Here is a 16,619-nt window from a genome sequence, read left to right as displayed (position 1 = left end):
CTATGTAATAAAAAGTCACTTGAGTCCTGGCCAGTTTGGAGCATCGGCCGGTGGACTGAAGGGTCCCGGGTTCAATTCTGGCCAAGGGCAAGTACCTCGGTGGCAGGCTCAATCCCCAGCCCAGCTCGGGGTGCGTGCAGGAGGCAACCAATAGATGTGTCTCTCTCATCAATGTTTCTCTCTCTCTCTCCCCCACTTCCACTCTCCATAAAAAGCAATGGAAAAAATATCCTCAGGTAAGGATTAAAAAAAAAAAGTCTACTGAGTGTGGTAGTGGTTTGCAGGGTGGGTGATCCAGACCGTTGCTGCACTAACCTGGCTGAGAGGGGACTCGACCTCAATCAGGGCAGTGGCGGGAACGGATAAGGGACCCGGCCAAGAAGCATTTCAACAGAGGACACAGATAAATTGGAAAAAGGCAAATGTTAAGTCTCTCCCTAATCACAACCACCACCAGACTTATCCCGTAAGCACCCAAGAAGGCGGCTACGTGAGGTTTGAACCCGCAGTTGGAACTCGCTGCGTCCTGGGACAAAGATGACATTGGGTGAGATGAGAGACCTCAGGGGACGGCAGCTGGGCATTCCTGGCGGAATTTCTCTGACGCTCTGAGCCACTGCCTCCAGCCAGGGGGAGTCCCTCCTCCCTTCCCCAGACTTTGCAGCTAAATCCACATTTAATAGAGATTAGAAAAGGAATCCTAAATGCTTGCCCTAAATCCCAAACACCACAGCTGCAAGAAAGAGAGAGAAAGCCAAAAATGAAACAGTGTATCCAGTCATTAAAATGAGAATAAGAAAGCCCATGAGGTCATCCCGTCCAGGCCAGCTTGCCAGGCCGCGACTCGCCAGGCGCCCGCGCACCCCCCGCGTCCCCTGCAGCCCCACAGTCGAACAATTTTAGGGGAAGCAGCACCTCCAGATGCCAGTATCCCGGCAGGAAACCCACTTCCTGCCGTGCCCACGTGTAGCACTGGGGGCTGTGTGAATTTAAGGTGAGTTTCTCAAACCAGAGGCCCCAGAAACTGCCTTTGAGGACTCTGGGATAAGATCAATATAAAACCTGGCATTTGTAGGATGTTTCCAAATCTTTTTTTTCCACAGGCCTTTTATCACTATGATCTCATTTGCTTTGCAGAGCCAGCTCTTGGCAAAAGAGCTGATGATATCAGACCCATTGGACAGATGAGAAAATGGAGGTGCTGAGAGTTTGAAAACTTTTTCTAATTTAGAAAAACGATATGGAGACAACCACCTCATTGGGTGGTTGTGAGAATTTAAGCAAACAACCCAGCCCAGCCCTGAGCCCCAGGGGCTCTGTCCACCCTGAAGGGCACCTGGAAGGGATGCCTTTTTCTAATTTTCTAGCACGTGGCCCTGGGTTGGAGCTGTGGATGACAGACCCACAGGTCCCAAGAAAGAAGCAAGGTCCAGGAGCAAGGCTGAGGGCTCTCTCGAGCCTCACCTGCCCCACCCTTGATGTCTCCCACCTCTGATGTGTGAACTTGCTTCAGGGAGACCGTGGCCCCAAGCTCCCCCCTGCTGAGAACCGGAAGCAGGCTCAGACCCTGCCAGGGAAGAGTGTACTCAGAGGGCTCCTTGGGAGGGAGGGCGGCAGACAGTGGACTGTTCCCCGGGAACTGTCTTCCTCTTTGGAGATAGGGAATGAGTGCTCCTGGGGCTGGGATTCTTACTGCGGGTCTAGTCACAGTGCTCATATCCCACCAAGCGTCACAATCAGTTTACAGGGAGGCCTGGAAACTCCACGGGGAAGTGTGTGCTACATGGGTTCGTTCCTGTCAAAACAAATGGGCAGTTTTCACAACGCCTGGACGTTTACAAAAATACCACAAAGGTTCTAAATGTTGTTGGAGGTAACAAGGGAGCTGTGACTGTGAGCTGAAAGTGAGCCCTGGCAGCCCAAGGGGTGGAGTTTCCTTAGAGTTTCTGATTCTGTAGGTTTCGGGTGGTACCTGAAAACCTGTCTTTCTAGCAAGTTCCTGGGTGAAGCCACTGTTGCTGCTCCGGGGACCACACTCTGAGAACCCCCAGCTTAGGCATAAAGGGCTCTCTAGAGAGAAGACGTTCTGGCGAGTTGTGACCTCACCATCTCACTGAGATGTCCCCAACATGGGAAACGAGTCTCGTCCACAGGGCAGCTGTGCAGTCAGGAAAGCAGTAAGTCCTCAGTCAGCCTTGGTGGAATTCACTGAGGCTCAGGGACTCGTAGACTAATAAAATCCTTAGAGATAAAGGGGTCCAATGGAGTCTAAGTCACTCACTTTCCAGAAGGGGAAACTGAGGTTCAGAGAGGTGACTCTGTGTCCAAGAGGCCTTATGCCTCATTAGGGTCAGACCTGGGGTTACACCGATGCTTTTCCCACCACTTTACAGCAGGTGTCTTGTAAAATTCTCAGTACAGCATGAGCTGGCATTTCAACAGGAGCCTGGTAAACACCTGGGGGCATCCTGAAATACTTGCTGTGAGGAACCGAGAGCTTCTCCACAACGGGATGCTGGGAGATGTTTCCAGAGAACGACTCTTCTCTGTGTGTTCCCTTCACGCTCTGGTTCTGGTCAGTGGCACCCCTGTCCCTTAGGCTGGGAGAACACACAACAACCTTCCTTCTGGATGCACACAACAGGCTTTCAACAGCAACTGGAAGAGGGTTTGTGAACACATCATAACATGTCATCCCTTGAGGCCTAAGGTGACGGCGTCTGACCCTGTCGACAGCACTTCCAGCAGCAGCAGCTTGACTCCCAAGCCCACACGTTGGCCAAGCTGAGTGTCTCTTGCCCTTGCCGTGAAGGTGAACCTGAGCCAGGACAATTTTAAGCAACATTCCCGCCTATGCAACCTTGGAACTATCTCCTCCTCTCAGGGTTGCTGATTTGTTGCTAATCAGCCTCCCTCCCTCCAGCTAAATTCAATCATGACCATGTAATTGTACAGTAAATATTTGGTGCCATCTGCCTGGGAAGATCTGGGCACATTTGGAGAAGGGAGTGGCGTTAATAAGGGGAAAATAATGTCATCCGGGGGCCGAGAGGGAGCTCTGAAGTGGGCAGGGAAACAGCAGTAGAGTCCCGTGGTCTTCGTGCAAGTCTAGCCTCTGCTACTTTCTGTCCATGTGGCCTTGAGCCTCCACTTAACCCCTTTGACCCATGGTCTCCTCTTCTGTGAAGTGGGGATATAACACTTCCCAGGGCTGTTGTAGGACTCAAAAGAGTATAGAATAACTTATAGCTGCTGTTTATTGAGCATTTAATAAGTACCGGGCCTTGTTCTGACTACTTTCCCTATGTTAGCTTATTTATTTCTCACACCCACCTTAGGGAGTAGGTGCTCTTACTATTCCCATTTTGCAGATGAAGACAGTGAGGCTAGAAAGGTTAAATAAGTAGCTCAGGGCCTCATGCTTAGGGAGTAGAAGAACAGGGATCTGAACCCCATCCATCCTGTCTGGCTCCGTAGCCCATGCTTTTAACCCACCAAGCAACGCTCAGAAATGATGTTGTCTCTTAGACCTGCCATCCCCAGTGTACTCAAGGTGCACCAGGGCGGCACCAGTTCTCTGGGGTCAGTTCTTTCCTTCCCTGGAGGCACGGGGCCTGAAAGCTATTGCCCAAACTTGCCTGCCTCCTGCCAAGTGTTTCTCTTCTGCTAAATGTCTATTTGTGGTTTTTTTATTTAATAAAATGATGAAAACAGATGCTCGCCTCCCTGAAATCAGGCTGCTAGTCATTCCCATTCTCACTCCCTTGACAAGCGCTCATTGAGAGATCAGTAGGAGCAAGGCCCGTGGGAGGCTGAGGATGGGACCGGTGAGATGCAGAGCCAAGGCCATGGGTCTTTGAGGGACTGTGGGAAGCAGGGGGTAGACAAAAGGCAAATGCCCAGGCTGGGGTGGGGGAGGGAAATGGGTTTCAGAAAATGCCATGTTTCATACCCATTCTCAGCAAAGTTCCCACAAGCAGATGATTCGTGGGAGCTTAAAAAAAAACCTGTAGAAAATTCACTGATACATGTGAAAAATGTAACCGTTTCCAGGACAGTGCAAGAGCACATGGACTAGGAAACACATATGATTTCCGAGCAGCATTAAAGGCTGACTTGAGGGTGGCGATCATGAAACTGAACTGAGATCAATAACAGGGTGTGTGTTTTGCTCCAGCTACACTCGGCTGCACAGGAATAGGGGGAAAGCAGGCAAACATCGATTTCACCGGGGCTGTCAGCCAAGCGAGAGTGATGAAGCGAGTGAGTGGCAAAGGCCATCGACGGGGTGACTATAATGATTTCTTGTGGAATTAAAGTAGGGGAGCAGGGAGTAGAGGAAATGAGGGGGTGAAGAACAGAGAAGTAGCAGGATCGATGGACTGAAGGCCCAGGTAAGGTCACAGGTTATTGAAGTTGGAATATACTAGAAGGTGTTAGGAGGGGTGAGCTGGGAAGACAGGAGGTTTAAACTGAGGTTATGATGGGACTGCAGTTATTATAATCACAGGGTCAAGAGAATAAGGGGGGCAGTGGCTGAAATACAGCAAGGACAAGAATACTGGAGGAACGGAAGTCAAAGCGACTGAGGGGTCATTCGTGTGCATGTTGAAATCACCAAGAATTATGGCAGCAGTAACGCCGGAGACAGTGGCAGTGAGCCAGGACCTAAAGCTGTGCTAGGAATAATCACAAGGATTTTTAATTCCCTAAGAATGACCAGAATCCCTATGAAGCAGATGAAAGTGTCATAAAGGGACAGAGAAAAAAACAAGCTTATCGCAAGTTGCAAAGGGACACTGGGGAAAAAAATTAAGGCTGTTTTATTATGAGAGGGAGGGAGGGAGAGAGGAGAGAGGGAGGGGAGAGAGAGAGATGTGGCTCCTGTGGCCACCTCAGGTCATTCTGTCCCCATGTACCTCCAGATTGTGACTAGCTCTCGGAGATTTCAGGCGATTTCATGGATATCTCAGAGGCAGTTCGGACAATCTTTGATTTTTGCCCCCAGCATGACTTAACCTGCAAGCCCCCTGCATTTAGGGCCCTAACTGGGGCACTGACTTGGCCAGGCTGGAGAGCCCAGTCGATTCTTCCCTCTCCAGGTTCCTTGTCAGCCAGCCACCAGCTGCTGGCCACCGCGCCAGACAGTTCTCAGCGCACTCGACGGGCCACGGCTTTCTCTGAATGAATCATGCGCTGCTCACATCTTCCCCCAGAACCACTGGGGACACCCTGAAAACGCGATTGTACTGTATTAGGGAGACACCCTGGACTCCTTAATGGGACCTAAGACACATCTTAGATTCAATTAGCCAATCATTCCCCGCTTGGTAACATTTTCCAGACATTTGTGCAAATCTGGGGGGCACTCGTAGTTCTCTCTACACCAATACGTACGATGCTGGGAGGAACCGCTAACAAGCCAAATAACAGAGCCAGGGCCGGAAAGGGTTTCTGAGGGCCAGAATCAAATGCCAAAGCTAGCAAGACGGATCTAACTGGTATAAATGTCAAGTCCTGCACGTAAGGCTCAAAAAACCGCCTGTATAAACCACAGGAAAGGAGACACCTGGATGGATCGCCAGTCACATGATAAAATCTCAAACCCTGGTGGCAAGTCCCAAGCCTTGTCTGTCACAGAGCCAAGAGTCCAGAGGAGAAGATGGTGTCAGGGGACCCCTTCCTGCACCCCAGCACCCACCCATGACCAGGAGAAACCTTGTAAATGTGGCAACCGTACGTCCGGGGTTCTCTCGTGTTCTCGCCCACATTCTGTCCCAATGTGTGTGTCTGATATGCCCTGGCTTTCAACTAGGTTCAGAAAATGAACAAGGTGGGGACCATTAGTATCCCGCCTTCCCGATGAGGACCCTGAGGCTTAGCTTAAATAACCAGTCCACTGGCACGGAGCAAATGAGCGACTTCAAACCCAGCTAGTCTGAGTCTAGTCCCTGCATTTCTAGTGAAGAGTCTCCTCTGAGCAAGAAAATGTCCTAGAGAAGAGCCTTACCCGTTACCCTCCCAGTTACCAGCTAATAAATTCATCTCCAGATAAATGTGGAGAGGACCAGAAGAGACTGGAATGAGGCCCAGGAGTTAAAGCTCAACTCTAGACACACTCCCTAAGTCTAAATGGCCTCTTCACCCTCTGCCCTGGGCCAGTGCCCCGGGGGCTTCCCTTGCCTTAGGCTCCAGAGGTTCACCTGCTGCACCTACCCCAGCCCAGAAGTGCCTTCTTCTGGGCCAGGTAGATGATAGTAAGCACAGTTAGTAACTTAATATGCAGCCATGTCACCCCCAAAATACTATGTTTACCGGCCTGCAAGCTCCCTCAAATCATAATGCAAACCTCTGAGGTCACAACTGGTCCTCCTTCACCTCCACTTGGCCAATGCCTGGCCCAGGGCTGGCACATGGAAGGCAGCGGACTGAAGGCACTAGGACAGAGCTGTGGGGATGCTGCAGACATGGAGAAGTTGCAGTCCCTGGCCTCGGGGGGCTTACAGCCCAGGGGGTCAGCAAGACAAGCATACAAATGACTGCAGAATGAGGCAGGGTAAGATGAATGATTATTAGATAATCCTAATCATGACATTTGCTTAGCCCGAGCAGCCTCAATCACAAAGAACAGCCACTACAGATTGTACTTCTGATTGAGGAGGCATGAACCCAGCAACGAGAGAGAGCAGATACAGGAGTCCCCCCTCATCTGCAGTGTCACCTTCTGCAGTTCGTTACCCGCCGTCAACCACAGACTGATAATTTAAATGGGAATTTTCAGAAATAATTCACCACTTTTAAATTCTATGCCATTCTGAGTAGCGCGATGAAATCTCGCAACACCCCACCTGGGAAGTGAATCATCCCCTTGTCCAGCATATCCACGCTGTATATGCTCCCTGCCCATTAATTATCAGAGAGAGACCACATTCACATAACTTTTACTCCAGTATATTGTTAAAATTCTTCTATTTTATTATTAGTTATTATTGTCAATCTCTTACCATGCCTAATTTATAAATTAAACTTTATCACAGGTATGTATGTATAGGAAAAAACATAGGAAGGATCTGGTACTACCCACGGTTTCAGGCATCCACTGGGGTTCTTGAACATACCCCCACAGATAAAGGATGCCTACTGCAATCTCTTTTTCTTGGCCAGCTACTCAGAATAAAGGTAACAATATACATGCAGATGGAGGGGGTTTCCATGGTCTTCCCCCACATACACCTGCTCCAAATGCCTGGTTGGAGAAGAAAGTAAGAGATGATCGGTGGGAAAGGGATGCTGCAGCTGGCCAGGCTCCCTGCACCCTGTTTTCTTCCCTTGGTTCTGTGTGATTTTTATCAGAGACCCACTTGTCCCAATGAGCTGTGCGAAAAGCCATTGATACCACTCAAGGAGTCACGTACCATGTGCTTTTCTCAGGGACACATGAGATATGGTCTCAATGTTGACCTTTATTCTAGGAACTTCTTTCCGACATCTACAGGCAGAACAACAGTTCACGGCAAATGCTGAAATTTCACTATTGTCAGGTGTGCTCCGTGCACACTTACCAGCTGTTACCAAGAAGAGCATTTGCAGAGCAGAGAGAGATGAGTGTCCAGGGAGGGATGGAGTCAGTCAACCTGGCTGTAGACACACACACTGTGAAGTTGTTGGGTTTTTTAAATAAGTTTTTATTTATTTCAGAGAGAGGAAGGGAGCAGGAGAAAAACAGAAACATCGATGTTGCCTCCTGCATACCCCCTACTGGGGATTGAGCCCCCAACCAGGGCATGTGCCCTGACTAGGAATAGAACCAGCGACCTCCTGGCATGTGGGCCAACATTCAACCAACTGAGCCACACTGGCTGGGCCATGCTGTGAAGTTTTTAAGCAAAATGCACTTGCCAATGTCATGATGAGACTTCTCTGTACATTTCCTTTTCGTTTGTTTCAAGAAGGTTCTGGCGAATGAGCCTGCGTCTCTGGGTAGCAGTGATGCTCCATAAATTGGAGACATGGGCCAATGGGGCCCCGAGGAATTCTGGGTTGACACTAGCTCAAATTTCATTTGTCCCTGCTGACTGTCATAAATTCCTTTAGGAACACAGCTCGCTAAGGCCAGCAAAATGGAAAAGAAAGAAAGAAAAAATATGCCACATCACACCAGCCTCCTCTAGTAACTGTTACAGGAGCTGAAAGAAAAGAGACGTCGTATGAGGTTCAACAACCGTGGTTTCCAGAACCCTGGACAATTTTCTTTGTGAGGAAGCCAAAGAGAGAACTGCCCCAGGTTAACCCTGGAGAAAGTAGCTTCCAGGGAATTGAATTTCCTTGCAAGGTAAAGCCGTTTGCTAAAGTTTCACTTTGGAAAAGTCTCCTCTCAGAGTGTATCTTACAACAGGCTTTCTCTTAACCGGTGAAAGAATAGTATAAAGAAGCCCTGAAAGGGCGGATGGTTTGAAACCTCGCTGGCTTACAGAATACGATCGGTATTCTGGATCAAAACCCCTCTCACCATCTTTCTCCCTTTCCCAAACTGAGAAATGACTCATATCTTAGAACTGTAACTCGCACACACACACACACACACAGCCTCCCCCAGCACGAGACAGTAGAAAGGACTGGAAAACAGGTGATTTCTTCCCTCTGCAAAGTGAACAACAGCGTAAGTGGCGTTTGAAAAGCGAAATGGCATTTGACCCATAGGCGCGTTTTAACTTTTTTAATAAGTTGGACAACTGCCCCATCTGCTTCCTGAGCGGTCGGCCAGTGGAGTCAGCAGCGGAGCCGCGGCCCGGGAGCAGCGACGCAGCCAGGCGGCGAGCGGCGAGCGCCAGGAGGGAGAGGCCCCGGCACGTCGCGCCTGGCCCCGGGCGGGCTGCAGCCCTCCAGCGGCAAGGGCAAAGCTGGCGGCTGGGACGCCCCTCTCATCACTCAGGTCTGGCCGAGTTATGCGAACACGGGAAACCCCCCTTTGCGCTAAGGGCTGGGGATACAGAGTGAGAACCAAGCTGGGCCTAGAAGGAGCTGATAACCTTGTAGAGAAGACAGATTCATGACTGATAAAAACATGAGCAACCAGAGCACCGATCCCACGACGGTGGGTGGGAGATGCGCAAAGAAGCTGATGGGTACAACATTAAATTGTTTTATAGAATTCTGTTATTATAGGATGAGCGGGTTTTGGCCAGGCAGAGGTGGGGTGCGCATTTTAGGCGGAGGGTCAGCATGAGCGAAGGCCTGGAGGCCAGAGCACAGGGGGTGCACACAAGCGTGGGCAACTGCAGGTGACGCGGTGTGGCTGAATCTCAAAGAATAGGATGGGCCCCTGGCCGGTCTGGCTCCGTGGTTAGAGTGTCGGCCCATGGACTGAAGGGTCCTGGGTTCAATTCCAGCCTCTCCCCCCTGAAACCTCTGCATGCACACCTCCATCCCGCTCTCCACAGTGACTCCCCAGGCACCTAGATTGCTCTCTCTAGGATAAGTTCATTCGGAAACTTGTCCTCTCTCCCCACTTCAATACAACGCTTCGTTTCCTCCATTCTTATTTCACTTGGCTTAGGTTTCCACTCCCTAAAATACACTGAGATGGTATATTACACAAAAGGAAAATTATTGAGCCAGCAATCTTTTTCCTCATCACACACAGCGCTTGAGCAAATGCTCAGCTCCAGCTGCTTTAGTTGACTCCATTCCGCTTAATGCCAAATGTCAGGGTTGCTATGGAAGTCAGAAATAACGTTTCAGGAATCCCTCACACCCTTGGTGACTTTGGTTTCTAGGCTGTTCTACAAATAGTCTTTCTTGCAGCTAATCATGAAGATGAAGATCAATGAGGCCGCACATTTAATGAACTGAAACAGTATTACTTACAGACCTGATCACTGCAAAGCACCGAGGACATGCATTTTGAAGTTGAAAAGGGACCTTAAAGACCGCATTCAATCTCCCCGGTCTACAAATGTGGTGCAACGGTGGGCAGCCTTCTGTCTCCCAGGACACCCCCGTCCCCCCACACCACACACATTCTCCACCCTGGGCAAGTCACCTGCTCTCTCTAACGTTCAGGCTTCTCTTCTGCAACATGGAGACAATGACTGTACCTGCCTCTTAGGGTTGTCATGAGGATTAAATGAGTGAATATATGTAACAGGATGGTGCCTGGCACAAATAGTCAAAGAACCATTTATATTTGTTATTAGTATTATTACTCCCACCTGGTACTGTGTTGAGAACTATATGGTAGCAAGGCGCCGCTGCAAAGAAAGCCCTGGACTGGGCGTCCAGGGAGCCATGTTCTGGTCCCCACCCTGCCACCAGCTAGAAGACTGGGGCCACGTACCCTTTCTTTTTTGACTACGGCACTTTGATCTTTGGGGCCAGACTGAATGGGGCCTCTCAGTTCCTTTCCAGCTTTGGATGCTCTGCTGCTTCTCACAACCACCATTTGTGAGGTAGCAAAACTGCACATATGAGTGAATCTGATGGTACAACTTTTCCCATTTTAAAAATAAAATTCATTAAACTGTCTTGCTAATTACACATAGTCTCTAAAGTTCTCATGTCTATAGAGGTTCTTCTCTAAAGCCAACATCTGATTTAAGGTTGGAAGAGAAAAAAACTGCTACTTTATCTTTAAATCAGTGGATGTTCAGTAAGGAAAGGGGATGATGCCCTGGCCAGTTTGGCTCAGTGGTTTAGAGCATTAGCCCTCGGACTGAAGGGTCCTGGGTTCGATTCTGCCCAGGGGCACATACCTCGGGTGCAGGCTCCATCCCCAGCTCCGCTCGGGGCCGTGCCAGGGAGGCAACCAATTGATGTGTCTCTCTCACACTGCTGTTTCTCTCTCTCTCCCATCCTTCCACTCTGAAAAGCGATGGAAAAAATACCCTCAGGTGAGGGTTAAGAGGAGGAGAGGAAGAAACGGGGACAACAGCACTGTCGGGAAAAGAGAAGCCACCCAGGCTGTGCCTCTGCAGAGCTAGAGGGTCCTGAGCGCGGAACAACGGTCCAGGACACCATCCTGTACTTAAGGGAAACGTGCACAGGGTCACTTCTCCCTCCTGCCAGTTGGGCATCTCAGCGGGACGTGCCTTTGGACGCCTCCCAGACACCCCGTGTGAGCACAGAGCTGGAACCCACACGGCCCTCGGTGCGTATCTGCTGAGCGCGCCAAGTTTCAGCCACTGTGGCCGTGGGGTTGTTTTATGTCGCAGAGGCCTGCAGGCGGGGGTTGTGCCCGTCTCGCCCGTGTCTGGGGCTGGTTGGTTGGTGATTCTGTGCCAGCCCTGACTCACTCTGACCACTGGCTGGGGCGAGTGTCTACGTGAGCAGGACCATGTGGCAAGAGGGGGAGGCCCCATGCAGCGCCGGGGGACACGACTGAGTCCCGGGCTGCTGCTGGTCCCTCGCTCCACCTTAGAGGAGCAACAGTGTCCCTGGGCTCCGGTCCCCTCATCCCAGCTTCCTAACTGTCCATGGCAGCCTGGAGAAGCCCAGGACCCCTTCTGGGAATAAACATTTTAAACGCCTGAAATAAAACGCAACAGCCTCGAGGATGGCCGTTACCGACAGAGCCAGAGAATGCGTGTCGGCCCAGATGCGGAGGGGGGAGCCTGACGCATCGCTGGGGGTGCAGAGCGGCGCTGCTGCGGGACAGCCCGCGGCTCCTCGGAAAGTGCGACAATTACGTGTCCCCGCAATTCCATCCCTAGCACTCATCCAAAAAGCGGAAAGCGGCGACTCAGGCGGTGTTCCTATAATGCCCATGGCAGCATTACAACGGCCGAAAGGTGAAAACAATCCAAGGGTCCAGCAACAGACAAGTGGATAAACAGCGTGGGTGTGTGTGTGTGTGTGTGTGTGTGTGTGTGTGTGTGTGTAATTCAGCCATAAGAAAATGAATGGACCTTGAAAATATTAAGTGAAAAAAGCCAGACACAAAAGAACAAACGTTAGATCACTCCCCTTACATAAGGTATCTAGAACAGGCAAATCCGCAGAGACAGAAAGTAGAAAAGAGGCTGCTGGGGCAGAGGAAGGGGAGGGAGTTATTTCTTAGTGTGTGGAGTCTCTGTTTGGGAGAATGAGAGAGCTCTGGAAATAGTGATGATGACTGCACAACAGTGTGAATGTCTAATCACCAGGGTGCACACCTGAAGCTAATATAATATTGTATGTCAACTGTAATTGAAAAATAAAAAATGATTAAAAAAAAAAGAGCCCTAGCCAGTTTGGCTCAATGGTTAGAGCACTGGCCCACAGACTAAAGGGTCTCAGGTTCGATTCCAACCAAGGACTCGGACCTCGGTTGCAGGCTTGATCCCTGGCCCGGCTGGCGCACCTGTGGGGGCAACCAATCGATGTGTCTCTCTCACATCAATGTCTCTCTCTCCCCCCCCCCCTTCCACCCTCTTCTCATCCTCGGGTGAGATTAAAAAAACAAAATAAAATGAAATAAAGAGCTGACCATGGGAAGCAGCCTCTCCCAGCCTTTGCCAGGTCTGAGCCCTTTAGACGGGACCCCTCTTCAGCCGACTCCGTGGTCCAACCTGACTTTAAGGCCTCGGGGTTCGTCCTCCCAGGGCTTCTCACGGCCAAATGCCTGCTCTCCAAAGGCCCCGAGCCCGGGTCCTCGCCTGCTGGCCCGCATCTGGCCTCCGCCCCTTCCCTGCAGAAGCTCGGCGTCCTCTCTGACGGCTTCCTCCCTGGCTGGCTGTGGGCTAAGGGCAACTGCTCCCCCCTCCTCCCTTCCGGCCCCAGTGTCCTCTGAGCATCCGAAGCGCACACACCGCCCTCCTTTCATCCTTCCCTGCAAATCGGCCTCCTCTGGACAGACTGAGAGAAGGCTTTTCTGAGCCAGGGGGTCTGATCCTTGGCTTTTGAAAAATCTTACTTGGAACCGGTTTCCCATGCTGGCTGAGTCGCACTGGGCCCCCTCGGCAGCCTTCGGATGCTGGCGGCCCGACCTTCTGGGTCTGTCCAACCTGCTCTAAGGACTCAGAAGCTCATGACGGTGAGTTAACAGGCGCCACACTGCTGAAGGCTCTGCATGTGCCTCCCCAGGGCCTGCGAGTGACAGTCACATCACCCTGCAACGGGAACGCAAAGTGACTCAGCGCGCGAAAGGCGGCTGCTTAGGAACAGGCCCCAGACGACGTACTGTCCTCCGCCATCTGAGAAGGTGAAAGGCGACAACAGCCTGGAATGGCACTGCGCCCCTGAAGTTCGTATGTTTACATCCTAACTCCCAGGACCTCAGAATGTGCCTGTATTAGAGAGGGAGGTAATTCAGATAAAATGAAGTCATATGGGTGAGCCCCAACCTAACATGACTGGTGTCCTTCTGGGAAGAGGAAACGTGGATGGAGACAAGGCCCTGTGAGGACGGGGGGACGGCAGCCCTCTGCAAGCCAAGGAGAGACAAAACCAGCCCTGCCAACGCCTTGACCTTGGACTTCTAGCCTCCAGAACTATGAGAAAGTAAATTTCTGTTGTTTAAGCCACCAGCCCATGATTATGTTATGGCAGCCCTAGCAAACTAATCTACAACTCAAGTCTCTGTGATATTTTCTCTCAGGAGCAGATGAAATGTTTTGGGTTGATTACTCAAAGCAACTCTTTGAAGTAGCTTCCCTTGTATTTTCAGTATCTAATAGATTTAAATATTTAGACATGAATTTTTTAAAGGAAAGATTTTCTTTATAATCATTTCCAAAGAATACAAAGTACTATTTTAATACTTTCACTGGGGACTTAGAGAAAGAGTATAGAAAGCATTTTATCAAATTTGCAAGTGATTCTAATTTGCTAAGTTAAGGAGAAAAAAGAGATTAATCAAGAGTGATTAACCTAAATGAAGATGATAAAATTTAATACAAAAATGTAAAGTATTCCACTTAAGTTAAAAAAAAAAATCTGCTATGTGACAGCTATTAAGCCATGCCTACTAACGGCTTAATGATTTGCCTTGACTACAAAAACCTAACGCAACTCCCCTGTAATCAATCTTTCGTTCTTTTCATTAACACTCCCAGAAGTAAAACCCGGGGACTCAACCACCTATATGCTGCATCACTACGAAATTCTCAGTTTCTCCCTTGTTTACCAAAATGTTATTTCAAAGACTCCTAAGGTAGATTTTTCCTTGGAAAGCAAATATTTAGCTTTTTTAAAACTAGAGGAGAAAGTCCTCATGTTCTGGTTCCTTTCCTAATTCTGCAGGCACCTCCCCAGAATCCTGGAATGTACGAGTTTGCCCATTAGAGATTTACTTAACCCTCTACACCCAAGGCTTCAATATCCCTGATGCCTGAGGAGGAAATTCGTTGGCGGCTATAAAGTTTCATGTAGAAGAAAAACCTGTTTCCTTGAAAGCACAGGTGTTCGGTGCTGTATCGCCTCTTTTTTTAAAATTGATTTTAGACAAGAAGGGAGAGGGAGAGAGTGGGGGAGGGAGACGTTGATTGGTTGCCTCTGTTGTCTTGTTTTTAACAAAAAGAAGAGATAAAGAAGAGTTCTAGAAAAGGGAATAAACAGTTTAATAGAAAACGGGGAGAGAAGGAGAGAAAGAATCTGTTGGGGGGGGAATTCATTGGCTAGGAAAGCTTTTAACCTTGTGGCTTATTAGAAGTCTGATACTATGGTTTTGGGGGCTCTCCCTGTGTTAATCACAAGATAGGAATGAGGAATTCACTTCATAGTTTATTAAAAAATGGACGATAACAGAGGCATTGGCTTATACATAAAACAGCATGTGCTTGAAGAGATGTATTTTATGGGGAACAGCACGCCCGGGCTGAGCAGCAGTCACGACACTCATCGGTTCCATGGTAAAGACACACAGCGGACACTCATTTCTCTGGATGTGCGTTGTTAGACCCTGTGTTGAGAGAGGCTGGCTCCCTGTACAGGCTTGAGGCCCATCTCTGCCAAATCCTCTGGGTAGAAAAATGCTAGCGGTTTATTTGCAAAGCTTCGGAAGGGGCGGACCCAGGCTACAGTCAGTTTACACTCTCCAGCTGCAAGTTTCCCTGCAGATGTTACTCATCTTGCATTGTCTTTCTGGCTCGTGCCCCAGAGCATCTCTTCTTAAAATCTTTTCCTCCTCGCCACCCACATCCCATCGCCCAGTTTCTCTTCTGCAATGGTTCTCAAACTGAGGTCTCGGGAACTTTAACTTCACATGCCACAACCTAGACCTGCCCAATCAGACACTCTGGACGTATGGACCAGGAGTCCGTGTTCTGATAAGCCTTCCAGGACCTTCTGATGCACAATGAAATTTCAGAACAACTGCTCAGCTGCCTGACGTTCGGCCCAATCCCTGCCTGATCATGCTGATTTATACCCAAGCCCGGTCTAATTCCACTGCCCCACCCACCCCTGCCGAATCCTAACCTCCCACCCCCACTCCCCTGCTTGATTCACCTACTCCACCCCCTTCTGTCTCAAAACTTCTCCCTCCTTGGCCTCCAGAGTATGGCTCCACCTTGGCTCTCCCACTGGAGAGAGTGAAAGAAAGCCAACCCATCAGAGGAGCCAGAGAAGGGGCTTCTGGAAGGCAGAGGAATCGCGGATTGTCGTCACATCCTAGGTAAGACCTGAGATCACTGACTCCAACCATCTCCCTTAAGAGATGAAGAAATGGAAAAGAAAGGAGACCTACACAGTCACTCGCTAATTAAGAGTCAAACCAAGACTGGAACCATCCAACTGAATCTTCCGGATGAGTCAATTACTCAGTCCTTCCCACACACTGAGTTTTTGCTGTGGGCAGGACCAAAGCCAGGCCTTGAGGTCTGGTGGCCCCAGGTATAACCCTCCCCTGCATCAGCATCTTTACCGACCAAGCACAGCAACTCCATTCTAGCCAGTCAGGACAGTGCCCTTTGGACCAAGCAAACTTCGAGGATCTGGAGTCCTCTGGCCAGAATGACACTTTTCCACCAAAGACTGAAGACTGTGTTCCCCCAGCTGGAGCTGAAACACCAAAAATGAGACACCAAAGACAGGCTCAGGAGCAGAGCTGTCTAGCCAAAGAAGGACCTGGCCCCAGGGCCAGCTCCTCCCAGGGCCACCTCCCAGCCGTGCTGTCCCACAGCTGCGCTGCCTCATGACTGAGCTGTCACACTGAGCTGTCCCACAGCTGTGCCGTCCTCACAGCCGTATCACAATTGAGCTGTTGGCACTGAATCAAGCTTCCCTCTTCACTGCACCCCAAACTGGGGATTCCTGTTGGTGTTGAATTGGTGCCAGTGCCCATCCGCTGACAGTCTGCAGAAGCTTGACAACTTGGCCAAATCACTTAACCTCTCTGAGCCTCAGCTTCCTAACCAGTAAATACAAGTCCCCTCCACAGGTGCACTGAGAAATGTAAAACACTTGGTCCCTGTCCCCCAGGGTATACAGTCTAGTGGTAAAAACGAGGTGAGGACAAAAATGACCAGACTAGGAATCCCTCTGGGGTACATGTCACTGTCATGCCTTGGAATACAAGGCCAACAGAGCTGACACTTCAGCAAGACCTACAGTGTGGGGGGCAGGTCCTGGGAGAGTCCTGCCTGGCCGGAAGAGAAAGTGTCACCATGCTATCATCCAAAAGACCCTAACGTTTCTCAATACCT

The 16,619-nt window shown here is 50.0% G+C and overlaps 1 protein-coding gene across 2 annotated transcripts in view; it reads right to left on the bottom strand.

Annotated features, from left to right (window-relative positions):
- Positions 1-16,619, bottom strand: part of MATN2 (matrilin 2) — a 76,171-nt gene that overhangs the window by 46,794 nt on the left and 12,758 nt on the right. The gene's annotated exons all lie outside the window — the stretch shown is intronic.

The sequence above is a fragment of the Miniopterus natalensis genome, chromosome 16 (genome assembly GCF_054644295.1).
Source record: "Miniopterus natalensis isolate mMinNat1 chromosome 16, mMinNat1.hap1, whole genome shotgun sequence".
Taxonomy (NCBI): domain Eukaryota; kingdom Metazoa; phylum Chordata; class Mammalia; order Chiroptera; family Miniopteridae; genus Miniopterus; species Miniopterus natalensis.
The sequence above is the reverse complement of the archived record's forward strand: the minus strand, read 5'-3'. Positions and strand labels throughout refer to the sequence as shown.